This window comes from Symsagittifera roscoffensis, chromosome 6 (assembly GCF_963678635.1).
Source record: "Symsagittifera roscoffensis chromosome 6, txSymRosc1.1, whole genome shotgun sequence".
NCBI classification, from domain to species: Eukaryota; Metazoa; Xenacoelomorpha; order Acoela; family Convolutidae; genus Symsagittifera; species Symsagittifera roscoffensis.
In genome coordinates, this window is record NC_087067.1 from 32875232 (window position 1) to 32900050 (window position 24819).

Sequence of the window (24819 nt, forward strand, 5' to 3'; positions counted from 1 at the left end):
CCCCTTGACCTTTCATAAGTTGGTCCGGGAGCAACCCAGCTCTCAACCCAGTCGGATAAATATAAATTTTTATGATGCGAGCTGTTTTTTCATTGTTGTGTTCAAGGCATGTACCAAAATTAGGAAAAGGTTTAGTTATCGCTTCTCGGCCTTTTGGCTAAGATCATGTGTAGTATCTGTTCTTGTCAGCTTAATATCTGGCATGCTGGGCATAGCCTGGCACCAATATTAAACTGATTTTTACTTCCCGAGTTAACACCGAAGCTTGCTTCAGTTGACTCACGGATTGTCCCGGTCTTACACTACCATCGGGAGCAGTCCACCTGAAAAGCTGAACCTGCAAATTACCTTAATAGAGTGAAGATGTCAGTATGATGAGTCTAATTGAGACTGGTGAATTGCGCGAACGGCCATAACTTGCCCAAAAAACTTAACAGTTCCAAATTTTGCTATTTCTATCGTAAGACCATCGTCAAATCTTGGGGGACTGAGAAAATGAACCAATTTCGTCGAACCAGTTCAAAGTTATGAGTTCTTGAAAGCTCGGTGATGCCAAAAAGTTAAGCCTAATCGAGCGTGGTGCAAAAAACGAAAATTTCAAAATTTTTGTTCTTTTCTGTCTAAATTTTATTTTTTCAATATTGTATCACAATTTTGGACTCAGAACAATTCCAACGAGCCCAAAATGACTTCTTTAGCTTCAGTGTTCGTGGAGTAATCATCAGTTGAAATTTTGGGGGGAGCTGAAATTCGGCCATTTTGGAAGAAAATCGACCTAAAAGCTAACTTTTAAATTAGTGCAATTTTTTTCTTGCTTTTTTCATAAAATGAGGTGCTCTCTGCTGTCGCAGAGTGCATTCAAAGAAACTTATCAAATAGATTTGAAATTTTACCTATTTAATAAGTTTATCACAACAATTAGGCTAAAAGCATCTATCAGTATCCTGGCTGGTATTCGACCATATGCCACTAACGTTGAGTGAGCGGCTATCATGCCATAGATGGTCATCAAAGACACCCTGTACACGCTCCGTAGGTTTTGACCAGCCGATTTGGCCATAAAACTCATTGGGCCAAAAAAATTCTGAAAATTGTCAATTTTATTTTCAAATTTTGTTTGAATTGCATAAATTATAACGTGAGCGTGCAAAATTTTACATGGTATAAGAGCATATTTCTACTCTCGCGCAAGGGCGAGTGTTTTAAAAGTAATGTACATAGTTATATGCTAGTCAGGATATAAATGGAAGCGGAATTACTCAAATGCCTAAGGCAGAACCGCAGATTCTGTCTTTGTCTACATCGTTAAGCCCATGTCGTATGTAACGGCACAAACGCAGATGGTTATAACGTAGTCTAATGTACTCTTACGATAGATTTACTAGCCAGCAGGGGAGTTTTGCTAGGGCAAAGTGTCATTATGGCTACCTCTTTTCAACTTTCCCCCTTGACCTTTCATAAGTTGGTCCGGGAGCAACCCAGCTCTCAACCCAGTCGGATAAATATAAATTTTTCTGATGCGAGCTGTTTTTTCATTGTTGTGTTCAAGGCATGTACCAAAATTAGGAAAAGGTTTAGCTATCGCTTCTCGGCCTTTTGGCTAAGATCATGTGTAGTATCTGTTCTTGTCAGCTTAATATCTGGCATGCTGGGCATAGCCTGGCACCAATATTAAACTGATTTTTACTTCCCGAGTTAACACCGAAGCTTGCTTCAGTTGACTCACGGATTGTCCCGGTCTTACACTACCATCGGGAGCAGTCCACCTGAAAATTCTGAACCTGCAAATTACCTTAATATAATGAAGATGTCAGTATGAAGAGTCTAATTGAGCCTGGTGAATTGCGCGAACGGCCATAACTTGCCCAAAAAACTTAAGACTTCCAAATTTTTCTATTTCTATCGTAAGACCATCGTCAAATCTTGGGGGACTGAGAAAATGAACCAACTTGGTCGAACCAGTTCAAAGTTATGAGTTCTTGAAAGCTCGGTGATGCCAAAAAGTTAAGCCTAATCGAGCGTGGTGCAAAAAACGAAAATTTCCAAATTTTTGTTCTTTTCTGTCTAAATTTTATTTTTTCAATATCGTATCACATTTTTGGACTCAGAACAATTCCAACGAGCCCAAAACGACTTCTTTAGCTTCAGTGTTCGTCGAGTAATCATCAGTTGAAATTTTGGGGGGAGCTGAAATTCGGCCATTTTGGAAGAAAATCGACCTAAAAGCTAACTTTTAAGTTAGTGCAATTTTTTTCTTGCATTTTTCATAAAATGGGGTGCTATCTGCTGTCGCAGAGTGCATTCAAAGAAACTTATCAAATAGATTTGAAAACTTACCTATTTAATAAGTTTATCACAACAATTAGGCTAAAAGCATCTATCAGTATCCTGGCTGGTATTCGACCATATGCCACTAACGTTGAGTGAGCGGCTATCATGCCATAGATGGTCATCTAAGACACCCTGTACACGCTCCGTAGGTTTTGACCAGCCGATTTGGCCATAAAACTCATTGGGCCAAAAATATTCTGAAAATTGTCAATTTTTCAAATTTTGTTTGAATTGCATAAATTATAACGTGAGCGTGCAAAATTTTACATGGTATAAGAGCATATTTCTACTCTCGCGCGAGGGCGAGTGTTTTAAAAGTAATGTACATAGTTATATGCTAGTCAGGATATAAATGGAAGCGGAATTACTCAAATGCCTAAGGCAGAACCGCAGATTCTGTCTTTGTCCACATCGTTAAGCCCATGTCGTATGTAACGGCACAAACGCAGATGGTTATAACGTAGTCTACTGTACTCTTACGATAGATTTACTAGCCAGCAGGGAAGTTTTGTTAGGGCGAAGTGTCATTATGGCTACCTCTTTTCAACTTTCCCCCTTGACCTTTCATAAGTTGGTCCGGGAGCAACCCAGCTCTCAACCCAGTCGGATAAATATAAATTTTTATGATGCGAGCTGTTTTTTCATTGTTGTGTTCAAGGCATCTACCAAAATTAGAAAACGGTTTAGCTATCGCTTCTCGGCCTTTTGGCTAAAATCATGTGTAGTATCTGTTCTTGTCAGCTTAATATCTGGCATGCTGGGCATAGCCTGGCACCAATATTAAACTGATTTTTACTTCCCGAGTTAACACCGAAGCTTGCTTCAGTTGACTCACGGATTGTCCCGGTCTTACACTACCATCGGGAGCAGTCCACCTGAAAATTCTGAACCTGCAAATTACCTTAATAGAATGAAGATGTCAGTATGAAGAGTCTAATTGAGCCTGGTGAATTGCGCGAACGGCCATAACTTGCCCAAAAAACTTAAGTTTTCCAAATTTTTCTATTTCTATCGTAAGACCATCATCAAATCTTGGGGGACTGAGAAAATGAACCAATTTGGTCGAACCAGTTCAAAGTTATGAGTTCTTGAAAGCTCGGTGATGCCAAAAAGTTAAGCCTAATCGAGCGTGGTGCAAAAAAGGAAAATTTCAAAATTTTTGTTCTTTTCTGTCTAAATTTTATTTTTTCAATATCGTATCACATTTTTGGACTCAGAACAATTCCAACGAGCCCAAAACGACTTCTTTAGCTTCAGTGTTCGTGGAGTAATCATCAGTTGAAATTTTGGGGGGAGCTGAAATTCGGCCATTTTGGAAGAAAATCGACCTAAAAGCTAACTTTTAAGTTAGTGCAATTTTTTTCTTGCATTTTTTATAAAATGGGGTGCTCTCTGCTGTCGCAGAGTGCATTCAAAGAAACTTATCAAATAGATTTGAAAACTTACCTATTTAATAAGTTTATCACAACAATTAGGCTTTCAAATAATTTATTAACGATTGTAATTACAAATTACAAAAAAGGAAAGCAATTAGTTACACATATTTAGTTACAGTTAGCAGAAAAAAAATACGACATCAAATGTAATATAATACACCATGAAGATAATCATTTTATGGAATGGAACCAAGTTTTTTGAGATATTCAGATGTATCTTGACACCATGATGATATCAGCTTAGCTACAATGTATTTCATGCCTATTACATTTTCTTCAACAAGCAGATCTTTGTTTGAACTGAATTTAAGTTTTTCTTTAAAAGTAGAGCAGTTTTCACAAGCAAAAAACAAATGTTGCATGGTTTCGAACTCTCTTTCACAAGAGTAACAAAGGGGGTGGTCCACCAAATTTTTAATCCATTTCCTGGGCTTATCCAGATAACTGTTTAAGAAAAATAAGTAGATAATGTTTTTATCTAGAGGGGTGAACTTTTTATGTTTCCATATTTTGGTTAGGAATTGAAAAATCAAAGATTTGTCTGATAGATTAAGATCCGGGTAGAAACTCGCAATTTTTCTAGCTATAACCTTCGTTTTATAATTTGGAAGCATCAACTCTGCATAAAGACTAGATATGTTCATCTTCATAGGATCAATTACTTTTCCATTTTGAACTAGCTGAAAACTATCTCGAGCAAACTCGAGAATGAAAATGTTTTTTTAATTAAGAAATTTTTGAAGGATCTGAAAATCTTAGATTTTTTGAAGTAGATCACTTCTTTGTTGCTACCCAAGGTATTAAGTAGGGATACCATGTCGAAAATTTTTGCAGCCGCAATATAAAAATTTAAATTTTTGAAGCCTGTGCCTCCATTATTGAATGGAAGGTATAAGATCTGCTTGTTGATTGAATGTTTTCCTCCAAGCCATACACTGTTAATCAGTTTCATTTCTAACCTATCAATGAAAGTTTTTGTCAACTCCAAGTGCCTCATCACATATACGAGTCTTGAGGTCACAAAAGTCTCAATATTCAGGCTTCGCGCCCGGAGAGTCATACATTTTAAGCTGAATTTAGCTGAATTATTAATCGTATCTTCCAATATCTTGGTTTTAATTTTCAATGAATCATTCAAGCTTAAGCGTATGCCTAATAATTTAAGGGCTGATACTTTCTTCAACTGTTTAGGCACGAAACCTAAACTCAGAATTTTGGTTTTATCTACATTTATAGCAAGTTTTGATACCAAATTGAACTTATTGATTTCATCAAGTAAATTTCCGATACAAGCGCGTTTAATGAAAACACTAATATCATCGGCGTAGGCCACAATTTTAAGTGCTTGGTTGGATTTGATAGAATTATTATAGCGTATGGCTTGGAGTAAAGGTTCCATTCCTAAAATGAACAAAAGCGCCGAAAGAGGGCATCCTTGTTGAATACCATTGTCGACTCTAATTGATCGTGATAGGTAGCCACCTATTTCTATCATCGCTTTGGTATCAGTATATATGATGGATATCAAAGAAGTTATGATTTCTGGACAGCCTATGGCTGTTAAAACGTTCAAAATGTAATCACGGTCCATACGGTCAAAAGCCTTACTGAAATCGATGGCTACCACACAATTAGATTTTCCGAGTTTTTCTTGAGCTAATCTAGCCCTAATTATGGCTGTATGAATACTGCGCTTTGGCAAATAAGCAAGTTGATGTTTGCGTATTAGATTATTTAAAGGGTCTCTTAAACGAGATGCCAGAACATGGGAAAGAATTTTGAGATCAGTGTTAAGGAGGCTTATTGGTCGGAATTCGTCCACATTTAAACTGTTTTCAATTTTTGGGATGAGTTTTATTATTGAAATGAGAAATGACCTAGGTGCCGCTTTATTGTAGCACATCGAGTTAAATAAATCAGCGAGCAACGGAGCGAAAAAATTTGAGTGGCTTTTATACAAGTCTGAAGTAAGACCATCAGATCCAAGTGCGCTATTTTTATTTAATTTATTTATAGCTTGCTTCACTTCCTCTTCACCTATTGGCGAATTGTTAAACATTTTGGTAATTTTCTTTATTCGTTTTGAATTCCGCAGCTTAAAAACATTCAAAAGCTCCTCCCTGGGTGCGTAGTTGGCGTCAGCAACCGTTTTTTTAAAGTAAATATTGGAGTAAAAGCTCGAGAATTCATTCAAAATTTCATCAATGTCATTGGAAATTTCACCACTTTTCAGCTTTATTTGCTTAATACTTTTATTAACTTTGAAGTAACTTAGCAGTGATTGCGCACCCGAATCACCATGGTTGAGGTCCAAATAAAATCCACGAATGGACTTAAATTTGGTCCTCAAGTCCATCTCATCTCGGAGAGAAGAGTAAGGACAGTTGGCCTGTCTAGAGGCCAACTGGGGCTGTCTGGTTGTCTCTGAATTGATGGAATGTATATCTGCAGGCGTACTACTTTGTATGTAGGGGGCGATATCTTTATTCAATTGTCTATGGCCATTAATGCATAAAAAACGCAACCAGTCACGAAGTCTGGCTTTAAATTTGTCGTATGTCCCTGATAATGGCAGTTTCAGAGACTCATCAGACAGCCCCTGGAGTGTTTCTACCAGTTCTGAAGGCTTATTGTGCTCTCTAACTACGTTATAATTCAATTTCCAGTAACTTTGGCCATTTACATGCATACAATCTTGAAAATTTGAAAAACATGCATGTAATGCATTATGGTCGCTATAATTTGTGTATAATGTAGTCAAGGTCGTTATTTCGTCAATTTTATTGCTAAAAATGTAGTCTAGACGCGATTCGGATTTTGATTTTTGGTCAAAATGGGTGGGATACACTTTGTTCCAGACCTTGAAAAGGTCAAAGCATCCAATTGATTCGAAAATGTTGCAAATTATGTGATATCTTTGGACCCGCCGGTCACTACGATGTAATGCAAGATTGCATAATTCAGAACTCGATCGGCAGTTAAAATCACCCCCAACCAAAATCAATGTATCTCTCCGTTGCTCGGCTAATTTGTTAGCTAGGCCAGTAAGGACTGAGTAGTCCTTGCTGAGGGGATTGATATATATAGAGCAGTAAATGCTGCCAGATTCTGACTCTTTCAGAGCCAAAGCCATGTGTCTTTGGTAAAAATTCTGAATTTTCCATTTATTGGGAAATAATAAAAGTAAACCTCCTGAGTTTTTATGGCTGCATGGCTGGATTAGATAATTCAAATTATAGCTGGTCAAAATGGCCTTATGCTTTGAGCTTAATACATACAATTTTGTTTCTTGTAACGCTATAACGTAGTCATGATGTAATTTCCCCCCATGTTTTGGCTTATTCAGGTCAACCAGGATGCCTAGAAGTTTGACCTAGACCTCTACAGTTTAATGTATAAAAGCACGTCATGACTAGATTATAAGTCTGTTGGAAAAAATTTTGCATGCGAATTTGAATAGTTAAAGATAGCCGGTTTCATAATGTTATTCGGGGTTCTATGAGTAAAGACCTGATGGGGTTTTAATATCACCACCACCAAAATCAACGTATCTCCCCGTTGCCTATCATGCTTTCGAGCTAGGGCAGTAACGACTGAAAAGTCCTTACTGTGGGGATTGATGCAAATAGAGCAGTAAATACTGCCAGATTCTGACTTTGTCAAAGCCGAAAATTTTCGGATTTGGTAAAATCTCTGAAAATTCCAGTTTTCGGTTGAGAAAAAGTTCAAAATTTCTAACTTACACTGTTTGCATGTTTGGAATGAATTATACAGTTTAAAATTGATCAAGATGGCGTTTTCTTTTAAGCTTAATACATACAGTTTTGATTCTGGAAATGCTATAACGTAGTCATGTCGTACTTTTCTTTCAAAATTTGGCTTGCTGAGGTCAATAAAGATGCAATTCATACTGATGTGGTCCTTATAACCTCTAGGACGTTCTGAAAACAGGCACGTCTTGACTAAGTTATAAGTTTTTCCTATGCAAATCGCATGCAAAGTTACTAATTTCGTCTTAGCCGTTATTACGATGTAAGTCAAGGTTAAATGTACCAGTAAGTGATGTCTTGCATTACCCATCGCCAAGAAAACTTTCTCGTCTCTCCGGTGTTCAGTCAAACAATTGACTAGACCACCAAGGTCTGAATAGGCTTTGCTGAGGAGATTGACACACCTCTTGCAGCAAACGTTGCATGAGACAAAAATTTTAAAGGTCAAAGCATTTTGACTTTCAAAAATTGTGTTAAAATTCCAATTAATGGTAAAAAATGTAGACAATAGTATTGAACTATGCAAACTGCCTGTCTGGAGTTTAAAGCTCAGACTTCTATTAACGAAAAAGACTGTTTTTTTAGAGGTTAGAGCGTCTAGTTTTTTAAATTTTAGACCTAAAATGTAGTGTTTATGCGACGTTTTCCCACGTTCTGGCTTTCTTATTGGAACAAGGATGCCTAGAGGTTTCAGCTTCTCAGTGAAACCGCTGCTCTTTAGAAATTTAAAGCACATCATTATGAAAGAGTTTATGTATGAGAAGTTTTTAGACTCGATACCTGTTGTTCTCTTTTTTTGCAGTTTTGATGGAGTCTGCTTCTCCGCGTCTGGGCTGCTGTGTCGTCTCTGTGATTTCTGGCGGCTGAACGCCCCACTCCTTCTGAGGCTACTGCGCGCCTTCATCACATGCCAGTCCTCCTCATCCATTCGGCCCTCAGAGGCCGGAGTCCCATCAGCAGAATTGCTTGTGGCCAAATCAGATGTCGTCTGGTTGACCTCTGGTGGTTGTTGTCTCCTGATCCGACACCAGGAATCATCATGACCAATATAAGGCTTTTTCTCTTCCTTGCATAGATTGCAGGAATGAATTGACGGGACATGCGCGTTGAAGGGTAGATCGAGCCATTTGAATGGCCGAGTTTTGACAGCGTTGAACGACCACTGCCTCAGGTCAGTTTCAGCGCTCTCATTGGGGATTCTGATAATGGCCGAGGCTTTACCGTTGAAGAAGCTCCCCTGTCCACACTTCTCGCGTTGACGCGTAACTTCTCCCTCCACATGAACTATTGGGGGGAGCTGCAGGGCTTCGAGGACTGCCTCATCGTCACAAAGCCCGGGCACCTGGTTCATGCGTAGCATGGCCGTCTTTGGAAACCCGGTTGGATCATATCTCCAGAAGTGGTCACCCGTTGGGAAGATAGTTTTGTCAAGGAGCTGCAGTCCTTCTGTCTTCATGATGGTCAGCTCGTCCTCCGCCTCAGTTGGCGCGATAACGATTAAAGAATGTAATCTTTTTTCTTTGACAGTAGAGAAAGCTTTGGAGATGGTAATTTGATCTCGATGATGGGGTTTAAAGGAGGACAAGATGTCAACAATGGTTTTTTTTGAGGCAGCTTCGAAACTAGCATTAGACTTTTGTAAAGGGAGGAATGATGGTCATTTTTAAGAATGAAGTGACTTTAATATGAGGTCTTGCAATGCCCTCAGCGAGAACTTCAGAGAAAGAAGGCGACTGGCTATCAGCCATGTCCAAAAGTAAGTAATGCGTGGAAAACAATGCAAATTTATTTTCAAGTTAATCTCGGTAACAAAAGAAAAGGTAATTTTGATATAATCACGAGCCAAATTATCACAACAATTAGGCTAAAAGCATCTATCAGTATCCTGGCTGGTATTCGACCATATGCCACTAACGTTGAGTGAGCGGCTATCATGTCATAGATGGTCATCTAAGACACCCTGTACACGCTCCGTAGGTTTTGACCAGCCGATTTGGCCATAAAACTCATTGGGCCAAAAAAATTCTGAAAATTGTCAATTTTTCAAATTTTGTTTGAATTGCATAAATTATAACGTGAGCGTGCAAAATTTTACATGGTATAAGAGCATATTTCTACTCTCGCGCGAGGGCCAGTGTTTTAAAAGTAATGTACATAGTTATATGCTAGTCAGGATATAAATGGAAGCGGAATTACTCAAATGCCTAAGGCAGAACCGCAGATTCTGTCTTTGTCCACATCGTTAAGCCCATGTCGTATGTAACGGCACAAACGCAGATGGTTATAACGTAGTCTACTGTACTCTTACGATAGATTTACTAGCCAGCAGGGGAGTTTTGTTAGGGCGAAGTGTCATTATGGCTACCTCTTTTCAACTTTCCCCCTTGACCTTTCATAAGTTGGTCCGGGAGCAACCCAGCTCTCAACCCAGTCGGATAAATATAAATTTTTATGATGCGAGCTTTTTTTTCATTGTTGTGTTCAAGGCATGTACCAAAATTAGGAAAAGGTTTAGTTATCGCTTCTCGGCCTTTTGGCTAAGATCATGTGTAGTATCTGTTCTTGTCAGCTTAATATCTGGCATGCTGGGCATAGCCTGGCACCAATATTAAACTGATTTTTACTTCCCGAGTTAACACCGAAGCTTGCTTCAGTTGACTCACGGATTGTCCCGGTCTTACACTACCATCGGGAGCAGTCCACCTGAAAATTCTGAACCTGCAAATTATCTTAATAGAGTGAAGATGTCAGTATCAAGAGTCTAATTGAGCCTGGTGAATTGCGCGAACGGCCATAACTTGCCCAAAAAACTTAAGACTTCCAAATTTTTCTATTTCTATCGTAAGACCATCGTCAAATCTTGGGGGACTGAGAAAATGAACCAATTTGGTCGAACCAGTTCAAAGTTATGAGTTCTTGAAAGCTCGGTGATGCCAAAAAGTTAAGCCTAATCGAGCGTGGTGCAAAAAACGAAAATTTCAAAATTTTTGTTCTTTTCTGTCTAAATTTTATTTTTTCAATATCGTATCATAGTTTTGGACTCAGAACAATTCCAACGAGCCCAAAATGACTTCTTTAGCTTCAGTGTTCGTGGAGTAATCATCAGTTGAAATTTTGGGAAGAGCTGAAATTCGGCCATTTTGGAAGAAAATCGACCTAAAAGCTAACTTTTAAGTTAGTGCAATTTTTTCTTGCATTTTTCATAAAATGAGGTGCTCTCTGCTGTCGCAGAGTGCATTCAAAGAAATTTATCAAATATATTTGAAAACTTACCTATTTAATAAGTTTATCACAACAATTAGGCTAAAAGCATCTATCAGTATCCTGGCTGGTATTCGACCATATGCCACTAACGTTGAGTGAGCGGCTATCATGCCATAGATGGTCATCTAAGACACCCTGTACACGCTCCGTAGGTTTTGACCAGCCGATTTGGCCATAAAACTCATTGGGCCAAAAAATTCTGAAAATTGTCAATTTTATTTTCAAGTTTTGTTTGAATTGCATAAATTATAACGTGAGCGTGCAAAATTTTACATGGTATAAGAGCATATTTCTACTCTCGCGCAAGGGCGAGTGTTTTAAAAGTAATGTACATAGTTATATGCTAGTCAGGATATAAATGGAAGCGGAATTACTCAAATGACTAAGGCAGAACCGCAGATTCTGTCTTTGTCTACATCGTTAAGCCCATGTCGTATGTAACGGCACAAACGCAGATGGTTATAACGTAGTCTACTGTACTCTTACGATAGATTTACTAGCCAGCAGGGGAGTTTTGCTAGGGCGAAGTGTCATTATGGCTACCTCTTTTCAATTTTTCCACTTGACCTTTCATAAGTTGGTCCGGGAGCAACCCAGCTCTCAACCCAGTCGGATAAATATAAATTTTTATGATGCGAGCTGTTTTTTCATTGTTGTGTTCAAGGCATGTACCAAAATTAGGAAGAGGTTTAGCTATCGCTTCTCGGCCTTTTGGCTAAGATCTTGTGTAGTATCTGTTCTTGTCAGCTTAATATCTGGCATGCTGGGCATAGCCTGGCACCAATATTAAACTGATTTTTACTTCCCGAGTTAACACCGAAGCTTGCTTCAGTTGACTCACGGATTGTCCCGGTCTTACACAACCATCGGGAGCAGTCCACCTGAAAATTCTGAACCTGCAAATTACCTTAATATAATGAAGATGTCAGTATGAAGAGTCTAATTGAGCCTGGTGAATTCCGCGAACGGCCATAACTTGCCCAAAAAACTTAAGACTTCCAAATTTTTCTATTTCTATCGTAAGACCATCGTCAAATCTTGGGGGACTGAGAAAATGAACCAATTTGGTCGAACCAGTTCAAAGTTATGAGTTCTTGAAAGCTCGGTGATGCCAAAAGTTAAGCCTAATCGAGCGTGGTGCAAAAAACGAAAATTTCAAAATTTTTGTTCTTTTCTGTCTAAATTTTATTTTTTCAATATCGTATCACATTTTTGGACTCAGAACAATTCCAACGAGCCCAAAACGACTTCTTTAGCTTCAGTGTTCGTCGAGTAATCATCAGTTGAAATTTTGGGGGGAGCTGAAATTCGGCCATTTTGGAAGAAAATCGACCTACAAGCTAACTTTTAAGTTAGTGCAATTTTTTTCTTGCATTTTTCATAAAATGGGGTGCTATCTGCTGTCGCAGAGTGCATTCAAAGAAACTTAACAAATAGATTTGAAAACTTACCTATTTAATAAGTTTATCACAACAATTAGGCTAAAAGCATCTATCAGTATCCTGGCTGGTATTCGACCATATGCCACTAACGTTGAGTGAGCGGCTATCATGCCATAGATGGTCATCTAAGACACCCTGTACACGCTCCGTAGGTTTTGACCAGCCGATTTGGCCATAAAACTCATTGGGCCAAAAATACTCTGAAAATTGTCAATTTTTCAAATTTTGTTTGAATTGCATAAATTATAACGTGAGCGTGCAAAATTTTACATGGTATAAGAGCATATTTCTACTCTCGCGCGAGGGCGAGTGTTTTAAAAGTAATGTACATAGTTATATGCTAGTCAGGATATAAATGGAAGCGGAATTACTCAAATGCCTAAGGCAGAACCGCAGATTCTGTCTTTGTCCACATCGTTAAGCCCATGTCGTATGTAACGGCACAAACGCAGATGGTTATAACGTAGTCTACTGTACTCTTACGATAGATTTACTAGCCAGCAGGGGAGTTTTGTTAGGGCGAAGTGTCATTATGGCTACCTCTTTCCAACTTTCCCCCTTGACCTTTCATAAATTGGTCCGGGAGCAACCCAGCTCTCAACCCAGTCGGATAAATATAAATTTTTATGATGCGAGCTGTTTTTTCATTGTTGTGTTCAAGGCATGTACCAAAATTAGGAAAAGGTTTAGCTATCGCTTCTCGGCCTTTTGGCTAAGATCATGTGTAGTATCTGTTCTTGTCAGCTTAATATCTGGCATGCTGGGCATAGCCTGGCACCAATATTAAACTGAATTTTACTTCCCGAGTTAACACCGAAGCTTGCTTCAGTTGACTCACGGATTGTCCAGGTCTTACACTACCTTCGGGAGCAGTCCACCTGAAAATTCTGAACCTGCAAACTACCTTAATAGAATGAAGATGTCAGTATGAAGAGTCTAATTGAGCCTGGTGAATTGCGCGAACGGCCATAACTTGCCCAAAAAACTTAAGACTTCCCAATTTTTCTATTTCTATCGTAAGACCATCATCAAATCTTGGGGGACTGAGAAAATGAACCAATTTGGTCGAACCAGTTCAAAGTTATGAGTTCTTGAAAGCTCGGTGATGCCAAAAAGTTAAGCCTAATCGAGCGTGGTGCAAAAAACGAAAATTTCAAAATTTTTGTTCTTTTCTGTCTAAATTTTATTTTTTCAATATCGTATCACATTTTTGGACTCAGAACAATTCCAACGAGCCCAAAACGACTTCTTTAGCTTCAGTGTTCGTGGAGTAATCATCAGTTGAAATTTTGGGGGGAGCTGAAATTCGGCCATTTTGGAAGAAAATCGACCTAAAACCTAACTTTTAAGTTAGTGCAATTTTTTTCTTGCATTTTTCATAAAATGGGGTGCTCTCTGCTGTCGCAGAGTGCATTCAAAGAAACTTATCAAATAGATTTGAAAACTTACCTATTTAATAAGTTTATCACAACAATTAGGCTAAAAGCATCTATCAGTATCCTGGCTGGTATTCGACCATATGCCACTAACGTTGAGTGAGCGGCTATCATGCCATAGATGGTCATCTAAGACACCCTGTACACGCTCCGTAGGTTTTGACCAGCCGATTTGGCCATAAAACTCATTGGGCCAAAAATACTCTGAAAATTGTCAATTTTTCAAATTTTGTTTGAATTGCATAAATTATAACGTGAGCGTGCAAAATTTTACATGGTATAAGAGCATATTTCTACTCTCGCGCGAGGGCGAGTGTTTTAAAAGTAATGTACATAGTTATATGCTAGTCAGGATATAAATGGAAGCGGAATTACTCAAATGCCTAAGGCAGAACCGCAGATTCTGTCTTTGTCCACATCGTTAAGCCCATGTCGTATGTAACGGCACAAACGCAGATGGTTATAACGTAGTCTACTGTACTCTTACGATAGATTTACTAGCCAGCAGGGGAGTTTTGTTAGGGCGAAGTGTCATTATGGCTACCTCTTTCCAACTTTCCCCCTTGACCTTTCATAAATTGGTCCGGGAGCAACCCAGCTCTCAACCCAGTCGGATAAATATAAATTTTTATGATGCGAGCTGTTTTTTCATTGTTGTGTTCAAGGCATGTACCAAAATTAGGAAAAGGTTTAGCTATCGCTTCTCGGCCTTTTGGCTAAGATCATGTGTAGTATCTGTTCTTGTCAGCTTAATATCTGGCATGCTGGGCATAGCCTGGCACCAATATTAAACTGAATTTTACTTCCCGAGTTAACACCGAAGCTTGCTTCAGTTGACTCACGGATTGTCCAGGTCTTACACTACCTTCGGGAGCAGTCCACCTGAAAATTCTGAACCTGCAAACTACCTTAATAGAATGAAGATGTCAGTATGAAGAGTCTAATTGAGCCTGGTGAATTGCGCGAACGGCCATAACTTGCCCAAAAAACTTAAGACTTCCCAATTTTTCTATTTCTATCGTAAGACCATCATCAAATCTTGGGGGACTGAGAAAATGAACCAATTTGGTCGAACCAGTTCAAAGTTATGAGTTCTTGAAAGCTCGGTGATGCCAAAAAGTTAAGCCTAATCGAGCGTGGTGCAAAAAACGAAAATTTCAAAATTTTTGTTCTTTTCTGTCTAAATTTTATTTTTTCAATATCGTATCACATTTTTGGACTCAGAACAATTCCAACGAGCCCAAAACGACTTCTTTAGCTTCAGTGTTCGTGGAGTAATCATCAGTTGAAATTTTGGGGGGAGCTGAAATTCGGCCATTTTGGAAGAAAATCGACCTAAAAGCTAACTTTTAAGTTAGTGCAATTTTTTTCTTGCATTTTTCATAAAATGGGGTGCTCTCTGCTGTCGCAGAGTGCATTCAAAGAAACTTATCAAATAGATTTGAAAACTTACCTATTTAATAAGTTTATCACAACAATTAGGCTAAAAGCATCTATCAGTATCCTGGCTGGTATTCGACCATATGCCACTAACGTTGAGTGAGCGGCTATCATGCCATAGATGGTCATCTAAGACACCCTGTACACGCTCCGTAGGTTTTGACCAGCCGATTTGGCCATAAAACTCATTGGGCCAAAAAAATTCTGAAAATTGTCAATTTTTCAAATTTAGTTTGAATTGCATAAATTATAACGTGAGCGTGCAAAATTTTACATGGTATAAGAGCATATTTCTACTCTCGCGTGAGGGCGAGTGTTTTAAAAGTAATGTACATAGCTATATGCTAGTCAGGATATAAATGGAAGCGGAATTACTCAAATGCCTAAGGCAGAACCGCAGATTCTGTCTTTGTCCACATCGTTAAGCCCATGTCGTATGTAACGGCACAAACGCAGATGGTTATAACGTAGTCTACTGTACTCTTACGATAGATTTACTAGCCAGCAGGGGAGTTTTGTTAGGGCGAAGTGTCATTATGGCTACCTCTTTTCAACTTTCCCCCTTGACCTTTCATAAGTTGGTCCGGGAGCAACCCAGCTCTCAACCCAGTCGGATAAATATAAATTTTTATGATGCGAGCTGTTTTTTCATTGTTGTGTTCAAGGCATGTACCAAAATTAGGAAAAGGTTTAGTTATCGCTTCTCGGCCTTTTGGCTAAGATCATGTGTATTATCTGTTCTTGTCAGCTTAATATCTGGCATGCTGGGCATAGCCTGGCACCAATATTAAACTGATTTTTACTTCCCGAGTTAACACCGAAGCTTGCTTCAGTTGACTCACGGATTGTCCCGGTCTTACACTACCATCGGGAGCAGTCCACCTGAAAATTCTGAACCTGCAAATTACCTTAATAGAGTGAAGATGTCAGTATGAAGAGTCTAATTGAGCCTGGTGAATTGCGCGAACGGCCATAAATTGCCCAAAAAACTTAAGAATTCCAAATTTTTCTATTTCTATCGTAAGACCATCGTCAAATCTTGGGGGACTGAGAAAATGAACCAATTTCGTCGAACCAGTTCAAAGTTATGAGTTCTTGAAAGCTCGGTGATGCCAAAAAGTTAAGCCTAATCGAGCGTGGTGCAAAAAACAAAAATTTCAAAATTTTTGTTCTTTTCTGTCTAAATTTTGTTTTTTCAATATCGTATCACAATTTTGGACTCAGAACAATTCCAACGAGCCCAAAACGACTTCTTTAGCTTCAGTGTTCGTGGAGTAATCATCAGTTGAAATTTTGGGGGGAGCTGAAATTCGGCCAGTTTGGAAGAAAATCGACCTAAAAGCTAACTTTTAAGTTAGTGCAATTTTTTTCTTGCATTTTTCATAAAATGTGGTGCTCTCTTCTGACGCAGAGTGCATTCAAAGAAACTTATCAAATAGATTTGAAACCTTACCTATTTAATAAGTTTATCACAACAATTAGGCTAAAAGCATCTATCAGTATCCTGGCTGGTATTCGACCATATGCCACTAACGTTGAGTGAGCGGCTATCATGCCATAAATGGTCATCTAAGACACCTTGTACACGCTCCGTAGGTTTTGACCAGCCGATTTGGCCATAAAACTCATTGGGCCAAAAAAATTCTGAAAATTGTCAATTTTTCAAATTTTGTTTGAATTGCATAAATTATAACGTGAGCGTGCAAAATTTTACATGGTATAAGAGCATATTTCTACTCTCGCGCGAGGGCGAGTGTTTTAAAAGTAAAGTACATAGTTATATGCTAGTCAGGATATAAATGGAAGCGGACTTACTCAAATGCCTAAGGCAGAACCGCAGATTCTGTCTTTGTCCACATCGTTAAGCCCATGTCGTATGTAACGGCACACACGCAGATGGTTATAACGTAGTCTACTGTACTCTTACGATAGATTTACTAGCCAGCAGGGGAGTTTTGTTAGGGCGAAGTGTCATTATGGCTACCTCTTTTCAACTTTCCCCCTTGACCTTTCATAAGTTGGTCCGGGAGCAACCCAGCTCTCAACCCAGTCGGATAAAAATAAATTTTTATGATGCGAGCTATTTTTCCATTGTTGTGTTCAAGGCATGTACCAAAATTAGGAAAAGGTTTAGTTATCGCTTCTCGGCCTTTTGGCTAAGATCATGTGTAGTATCTGTTCTTGTCAGCTTAATATCTGGCATGCTGGGCATAGCCTGGCACCAATATGAAACTGATTTTTAATTCCCGAGTTAACACCGAAGCTTGCTTCAGTTGACTCACGGATTGTCCCGGTCTTACACTACCATCGGGAGCAGTCCACCTGAAAATTCTGAACCTGCAAATTACCTTAATAGAGTGAAGATGTCAGTATGAAGAGTCTAATTGAGCCTGGTGAATTGCGCGAACGGCCATAAGTTGCCCAAAAAACTTAAGACTTCCAAATTTTTTTATTTCCATCGTAAGACCATCGTCAAATCTTGGGGGACTCAGAAAATGAACCAATTTCGTCGAACCAGTTCAAAGTTTTGAGTTCTTGAAAGCTCGGTGATGCCAAAAAGTTAAGCCTAATGGAGCGTGGTGCAAAAAACGAAAATTTCAAAATTTTTGTTCTTTTCTGTCTAAATTTTGTTTTTTCAATATCGTATCACAATTTTGGACTCAGAACAATTCCAACGAGCCCAAAACGGCTTCTTTAGCTTCAGTGTTCGTGGAGTAATCGTCAGTTGAAATTTTGGGGGGAGCTGAAATTCGGCCATTTTGGAAGAAAATCGACCTAAAACCTAACTTTTAAGTTAGTGCAATTTTTTTCTTGCATTTTTCATAAAATGGGGTGCTCTCTTCTGTCGCAGAGTGCATTCAAAGAAACTTATCAAATAGATTTGAAAACTTACCTATTTAATAAGTTTATCACAACAATTAGGCTAAAAGCATCTATGAGTATCCTGGCTGGTATTCGACCATATGCCACTAACGTTGAGTGAGCGGCTATCATGCCATAAATGGTCATCTAATACACCTTGTACACGCTCCGTAGGTTTTGACCAGCCGATTTGGCCATAAAACTCATTGGGCCAAAAAAATTCTGAAAATTGTCAATTTTTCAAATTTTGTTTGAATTGCATAAATTATAACGTGAGCGTGCAAAATTTTACATGGTATAAGAGCAGATTTCTACTCTCGCGCGAGGGCGAGTGTTTTAAAAGTAATGTACATAGTTATATGCTAGTCAGGATATAAATGGAAGCGGAATTACTCAAATGCCTAAGGCAGAACCGCAGATTCTGTCTTTGTCCACATCGTTAAGCCCATGTCGTATGTAACGGCACAAACGCAGATGGTTATAACGTAGTCTACTGTACTCTTACGATAGATTTACTAGCCAGCAGGGGAGTTTTGTTAGGGCGAAGTGTCATTATGGCTACCTCTTTTCAACTTTCCCCCTTGACCTTTCATAAGTTGGTCCGGGAGCAACCCAGCTCTCAACCCAGTCGGATAAATATAAATTTTTATGATGCGAGCTGTTTTTTCATTGTTGTGTTCAAGGCATGTACCAAAATTAGGAAAAGGTTTAGCTATCGCTTCTCGGCCTTTTGGCTAAGATCATGTGTAGTATCTGTTCTTGTCAGATTAATATCTGGCATGCTGGGCATAGCCTGGCACCAATATTAAACTGATTTTTACTTCACGAGTTAACACCGAAGCTTGCTTCAGTTGACTCACAGATTGTCCCGGTCTTACACTACCATCGGGAGCAGTCCACCTGAAAATTCTGAACCTGCAAATTACCTTAATAGAGTGAAGATGTCAGTATGAAGAGTCTAATTGAGCCTGGTGAATTGCGCGAACGGCCATAACTTGCCCAAAAAACTTAAGACTTCCAAATTTTTCTATTTCTATCGTAAGACCATCGTCAAATCTTGGGGGACTGAGAAAATGAACCAATTTTGTCGAACCAGTTCAAAGTTATGAGTTCTTGAAAGCTCGGTGATGCCAAAAAGTTAAGCCTAATCGAGCGTGGTGCAAAAACGAAAATTTCAAAATTTTTGTTCTTTTCTGTCTAAATTTTATTTTTTCAATATCGAATCACAATTTTGGACTCAGAACAATTCCAACGAGCCCAAAACGACTTCTTTAGCTTCAGTGTTCGTGGAGTAATCATCAGTTGAAATTTTGGGGGGAGCTGAAATTCGGCCAGTTTGGAAGAAAATCGACCTAAACGCTAACTTTTAAGTTAGTGCAATTTTTTTCTTGCATTTTTCATAAAATGGGGTGCTCTCTTCTGACGCAGAGTGCATTCAAAGAAACTTATCAAATAGATTTGAAAACTTACCTATTTAATAAGTTTATCACAACAATTAGGCTAAAAGCATCTATGAGTATCCTGGCTGGTATTCGACCATATGCCACTAACGTTGAGTGAGCGGCTATCATGCCATAAATGGTCATCTAAGACACCTTGTACACGCTCCGTAGGTTTTGACTAGCCGATTTGGCCATAAAACTCATTGGGCCAAAAAAATTCTGAAAATTGTCAATTTTTCAAATTTTGTTTGAATTGCATAAATTATAACGTGAGCGTGCAAAATTTCACATGGTATAAGAGCATATTTCTACTCTCGCGCGAGGGCGAGTGTTTTAAAAGTAATGTACATAGTTATATGCTAGTCAGGATATAAATGGAAGCAGAATTACTCAAATGCCTAAGGCAGAACCGCAGATTCTGTCTTTGTCCACATCGTTAAGCCCATGTCGTATGTAACGGCACAAACGCAGATGGTTATAACGTAGTCTACTGTACTCTTACGATAGATTTACTGGCCAGCAGGGGAGTTTTGTTAGGGCGAAGTGTCATTATGGCTACCTCTTTTCAACTTTCCCCCTTGACCTTTCATATGTTGGTCCGGGAGCAACCCAGCTCTCAACCCAGTCGGATAAATACAAATTTTTATGATGCGAGCTGTTTTTTCATTGTTGTGTTCAAGGCATGTACCAAAATTAGGAAAAGGTTTAGCTATCGCTTCTCGGCCTTTTGGCTAAGATCATGTGTAGTATCTGTTCTTGTCAGATTAATATCTGGCATGCTGGGCATAGCCTGGCACCAATATTAAACTGATTTTTACTTCACGAGTTAACACCGAAGCTTGCTTCAGTTGACTCACAGATTGTCCCGGTCTTACACTACCATCGGGAGCAGTCCACCTGAGAATTCTGAACCTGCAAATTACTTTAATAGAGTGAAGGTGTCAGTATGAAGAGTCTAATTGAGCCTGGTGAATTGCGCGAACGGCCATAACTTGCCCAAAAAACTTAAGACTTCCAAATTTTTCTATTTCTATCGTAAGACCATCGTCAAATCTTGGGGGACTGAGAAAATGAACCAATTTCGTCGAACCAGTTCAAAGTTATGAGTTCTTGAAAGCTCGGTGATGCCAAAAAGTTAAGCCTAATCGAGCGTGGTGCAAAAAACGAAAATTTCAAAATTTTTGTTCTTTTCTGTCTAAATTTTATTTTTTCAATATTGTATCAAAATTTTGGACTCAGAACAATTCCGACGAGCCCAAAACGACTTCTGTAGCTTCAGTGTTCGTGGAGTAATCATCAGTTGAAATTTTGGGGGGAGCTGAAATTCGGCCATTTTGGAAGAAAATCGACCTAAAAGCTAACTTTTAAGTTAGTGCAATTTTTTTCTTGCATTTTTCATAAAATGGGGTGCAAACTTACCTATTTAATAAGTTTATCACAACAATTAGGCTAAAAGCATCTATCAGTATCCTGGCTGGTATTCGACCATATGCCACTAACGTTGAGTGAGCGGCTATCATGCCATAAATGGTCATCTAAGACACCTTGTACACGCTCCGTAGGTTTTGACCAGCCGATTTGGCCATAAAACTCATTGGGCCAAAAAATTCTGAAAATTGTCAATTTTTCAAATTTTGTTTGAATTGCATAAATTATAACGTGAGCGTGCAAAATTTTACATGGTATAAGAGCATATTTCTACTCTCGCGCGAGGGCGAGTGTTTTAAAAGTAATGTACATAGTTATATGCTAGTCAGGATATAAATGGAAGCGGAATTACTCAAATGCCTAAGGCAGAACCGCAGATTCTGTCTTTGTCCACATCGTTAAGCCCATGTCGTATGTAACGGCACAAACGCAGATGGTTATAATGTAGTCTACTGTACTCTTACGATAGATTTACTAGCCAGCAGGGGAGTTTTGTTAGGGCGAAGTGTCGTTATGGCTACCTCTTTTCAACTTTCCCCCTTGACCTTTCATAAGTTGGTCCGGGAGCAACCCAGCTCTCAACCCAGTCGGATAAATATAAATTTTTATGATGCGAGCTGTTTTTTCATTGTTGTGTTCAAGGCATGTACCAAAATTAGGAAAAGGTTTAGTTATCGCTTCTCGGCCTTTTGGCTAAGATCATGTGTAGTATCTGTTCTTGTCAGCTTAATATCTGGCATGCTGGGCATAGACTGGCACCAATATTAAACTGATTTTTACTTCCCGAGTTAACACCGAAGCTTGCTTCAGTTGACTCACGGATTGTCCCGGTCTTACATTACCATCGGGAGCAGTCCACCTGAAAATTCTGAACCTGCAAATTACCTTAATAGAGTGAAGATGTCAGTATGAAGAGTCTAATTGAGACTGGTGAATTGCGCGAACGGTCATAACTTGCCCAAAAAACTTAAGACTTCCAAATTTTGCTATTTCTATCGTAAGACCATCGTCAAATCTTGGGGGACTGAGAAAATGAACCAATTTCGTCGAACCAGTTCAAAGTTATGAGTTCTTGAAAGCTCGGTGATGCCAAAAAGTTAAGCCTAATCGAGCGTGGTGCAAAAACGAAAATTTCAAAATTTTTGTTCTTTTCTGTCTAAATTTTATTTTTTCAATATCGAATCACAATTTTTGACTCAGAACAATTCCAACGAGCCCAAAACGACTTCTTTAGCTTCAGTGTTCGTGGAGTAATCATCAGTTGAAATTTTGGGGGGAGCTGAAATTCGGCCATTTTGGAAGACAATCGACCTAAAAGCTAACTTTTAAGTTAGTGCAATTTTTTTCTTGCATTTTTCATAAAATGGGGTGCTCTCTGCTGTCGCAGAGTGCATTCAAAGAAACTTATCAAATAGATTTGAAAACTTACCTATTTAATAAGTTCATCACAACAATTAGGCTAAAAGCATCTATCAGTATCCTGGCTGGTATTCGACCATATGCCACTAACGTTGAGTGAGCGGCTATCATGCCATAGATGGTCATCTAAGACACCCTGTACACGCTCCGTAGGTTTTGACCAGCCGATTTGGCCATAAAACTCAACGGGCCAAAAAAATTCTGAAAATTGTCAATTTTTCAAATTTTGTTTGAATTGCATAAATTATATCGTGAGCGTGCAAAATTTTACATGGTATAAGAGCATATTTCTACTCTCGCGCGAGGGCGAGTGTTTTAAAAGTAATGTACATAGTTATATGCTAGTCAGGATATAAATGGAAGCGGAATTACTCAAATGCCTAAGGCAGAACCGCAGATTCTGTCTTTGTCTACATCGTTAAGCCCATGTCGTATGTAACGGCACAAACGCAGATGGTTATAATGTAGTCTACTGTACTCTTACGATAGATTTACTAGCGAGCAGGGGAGTTTTGTTAGGGCGAAGTGTCATTATGGCTACCTCTTTTCAACTTTCCCCCTTGACCTTTCATAAGTTGGTCCGGGAGCAACCCAGCTCTCAACCCAGTCGGATAAATATAAATTTTTATGATGCGAGCTGTTTTTTCATTGTTGTGTTCAAGGCATGTACCAAAATTAGGAAAAGGTTTAGTTATCGCTTCTCGGCCTTTTGGATAAAATCATGTGTAGTATCTGTTCTTGTCAGCTTAATATCTGTCATGCTGGGCATAGCCTGGCACCAATATTAAACTGATTTTTACTTCCCGAGTTAACACCGAAGCTTGCTTCAGTTGACTCACGGATTGTCCCGGTCTTACACTACCATCGGGAGCAGTCCACCTGAAAATTCTGAACCTGCAAATTACCTTAATAGAGTGAAGATGTCAGTATGAAGAGTCTAATTGAGCCTGGTGAATTGCGCGAACGGCCATAACTTGCCCAAAAACTTAAGACTTCCAAATTTTTCTATTTCTATCGTAAGACCATCGTCAAATCTTGGGGGACTGAGAAAATGAACCAATTAGGTCGAACCAGTTCAAAGTTATGAGTTCTTGAAAGCTCGGTGATGCCAAAAAGTTAAGCCTAATCGAGCGTGGTGCAAAAAACGAAAATTTCAAAATTTTTGTTCTTTTCTGTCTAAATTTTATTTTTTCAATATTGTATCAAAATTTTGGACTCAGAACAATTCCGACGAGCCCAAAACGACTTCTGTAGCTTCAGTGTTCGTGGAGTAATCATCAGTTGAAATTTTGGGGGGAGCTGAAATTCGGCCATTTTGGAAGAAAATCGACCTAAAAGCTAACTTTTAAGTTAGTGCAATTTTTTTCTTGCACTTTTCATAAAATGGGGTGCTCTCTGCTGTCGCAGAGTGCATTCAAAGAAACTTATCAAATAGATTTGAAAACTTACCTATTTAATAAGTTTATCACAACAATTAGGCTAAAAGCATCTATCAGTATCCTGGCTGGTATTCGACCATATGCCACTAACGTTGAGTGAGCGGCTATCATGCCATAGATGGTCATCTAAGACACCCTGTACACGCTCCGTAGGTTTTGACCAGCCGATTTGGCCATAAAACTCATTGGGCCAAAAAAATTCTCAAAATTGTCAATTTTTCAAATTTTGTTTGAATTGCATAAATTGTATCATGAGCGTGCAAAATTTTACATGGTATAAGAGCATATTTCTACTCTCGCGCGAGGGCGAGTGTTTTAAAAGTAATGTACATAGTTATATGCTAGTCAGGATATAAATGGAAGCGGAATTACTCAAATGCCTAAGGCAGAACCGCAGATTCTGTCTTTGTCTACATCGTTAAGCCCATGTCGTATGTAACGGCACAAATGCAGATGGTTATAATGTAGTCTACTGTACTCTTACGATAGATTTACTAGCCAGCAGGGGAGTTTTGTTAGGGCGAAGTGTCATTATGGCTACCTCTTTTCAACTTTCCCCCTTGACCTTTCATAAGTTGGTCCGGGAGCAACCCAGCTCTCAACCCAGTCGGATAAATATAAATTTTTATGATGCGAGCTGTTTTTTCATTGTTATGTTCAAGGCATGTACCAAAATTAGGAAAAGGTTTAGTTATCGCTTCTCGGCCTTTTGGCTAAAATCATGTGTAGTATCTGTTCTTGTCAGCTTAATATCTGGCATGCTGGGCATAGCCTGGCACCAATATTAAACTGATTTTTACTTCCCGAGTTAACACCGAAGCTTGCTTCAGTTGACTCACGGATTGTCCCGGTCTTACACTACCATCGGGAGCAGTCCACCTGAAAATTCTGAACCTGCAAATTACCTTAATAGAGTGAAGATGTCAGTATGAAGAGTCTAATTGAGCCTGGTGAATTGCGCGAACGGCCATAACTTGCCCAAAAACTTAAGACTTCCAAATTTTTCTATTTCTATCGTAAGACCATCGTCAAATCTTGGGGGACTGAGAAAATGAACCAATTTGGTCGAACCAGTTCAAAGTTATGAGTTCTTGAAAGCTCGGTGATGCC

The 24819-nt window shown here is 39.0% G+C and overlaps 14 non-coding genes across 14 annotated transcripts; all 14 read left to right on the top strand.

The window, feature by feature from the left end:
- Nucleotides 1–137: 137 nt before the first annotated feature.
- On the top strand, nucleotides 138–328 carry LOC134849349 (U2 spliceosomal RNA). Its single transcript, XR_010163372.1, has one exon. It is a non-coding gene; the product is annotated as a U2 spliceosomal RNA (small nuclear RNA).
- A 1252-nt stretch (nucleotides 329–1580) lies between these two features.
- LOC134849350 (U2 spliceosomal RNA) lies at nucleotides 1581–1771 on the top strand. Its single transcript, XR_010163373.1, has one exon. It is a non-coding gene; the product is annotated as a U2 spliceosomal RNA (small nuclear RNA).
- Nucleotides 1772–3020: 1249 nt separating this feature from the next.
- On the top strand, nucleotides 3021–3211 carry LOC134849603 (U2 spliceosomal RNA). Its single transcript, XR_010163618.1, has one exon. It is a non-coding gene; the product is annotated as a U2 spliceosomal RNA (small nuclear RNA).
- A 6843-nt stretch (nucleotides 3212–10054) lies between these two features.
- LOC134849351 (U2 spliceosomal RNA) lies at nucleotides 10055–10245 on the top strand. The gene has a single exon (XR_010163374.1). It is a non-coding gene; the product is annotated as a U2 spliceosomal RNA (small nuclear RNA).
- A 1251-nt stretch (nucleotides 10246–11496) lies between these two features.
- LOC134849573 (U2 spliceosomal RNA) lies at nucleotides 11497–11687 on the top strand. The gene has a single exon (XR_010163589.1). It is a non-coding gene; the product is annotated as a U2 spliceosomal RNA (small nuclear RNA).
- A 1248-nt stretch (nucleotides 11688–12935) lies between these two features.
- Nucleotides 12936–13126, top strand: LOC134849583 (U2 spliceosomal RNA). Its single transcript, XR_010163599.1, has one exon. It is a non-coding gene; the product is annotated as a U2 spliceosomal RNA (small nuclear RNA).
- Nucleotides 13127–14375: 1249 nt separating this feature from the next.
- Nucleotides 14376–14566, top strand: LOC134849584 (U2 spliceosomal RNA). Its single transcript, XR_010163600.1, has one exon. It is a non-coding gene; the product is annotated as a U2 spliceosomal RNA (small nuclear RNA).
- A 1249-nt stretch (nucleotides 14567–15815) lies between these two features.
- Nucleotides 15816–16006, top strand: LOC134849503 (U2 spliceosomal RNA). Its single transcript, XR_010163520.1, has one exon. It is a non-coding gene; the product is annotated as a U2 spliceosomal RNA (small nuclear RNA).
- A 1249-nt stretch (nucleotides 16007–17255) lies between these two features.
- Nucleotides 17256–17446, top strand: LOC134849417 (U2 spliceosomal RNA). Its single transcript, XR_010163436.1, has one exon. It is a non-coding gene; the product is annotated as a U2 spliceosomal RNA (small nuclear RNA).
- Nucleotides 17447–18695: 1249 nt separating this feature from the next.
- Nucleotides 18696–18886, top strand: LOC134849487 (U2 spliceosomal RNA). Its single transcript, XR_010163504.1, has one exon. It is a non-coding gene; the product is annotated as a U2 spliceosomal RNA (small nuclear RNA).
- A 1248-nt stretch (nucleotides 18887–20134) lies between these two features.
- Nucleotides 20135–20325, top strand: LOC134849523 (U2 spliceosomal RNA). Its single transcript, XR_010163540.1, has one exon. It is a non-coding gene; the product is annotated as a U2 spliceosomal RNA (small nuclear RNA).
- Nucleotides 20326–21524: 1199 nt separating this feature from the next.
- On the top strand, nucleotides 21525–21715 carry LOC134849519 (U2 spliceosomal RNA). The gene has a single exon (XR_010163536.1). It is a non-coding gene; the product is annotated as a U2 spliceosomal RNA (small nuclear RNA).
- Nucleotides 21716–22963: 1248 nt separating this feature from the next.
- Nucleotides 22964–23154, top strand: LOC134849745 (U2 spliceosomal RNA). Its single transcript, XR_010163753.1, has one exon. It is a non-coding gene; the product is annotated as a U2 spliceosomal RNA (small nuclear RNA).
- A 1248-nt stretch (nucleotides 23155–24402) lies between these two features.
- LOC134849604 (U2 spliceosomal RNA) lies at nucleotides 24403–24593 on the top strand. The gene has a single exon (XR_010163619.1). It is a non-coding gene; the product is annotated as a U2 spliceosomal RNA (small nuclear RNA).
- Nucleotides 24594–24819: the final 226 nt, after the last annotated feature.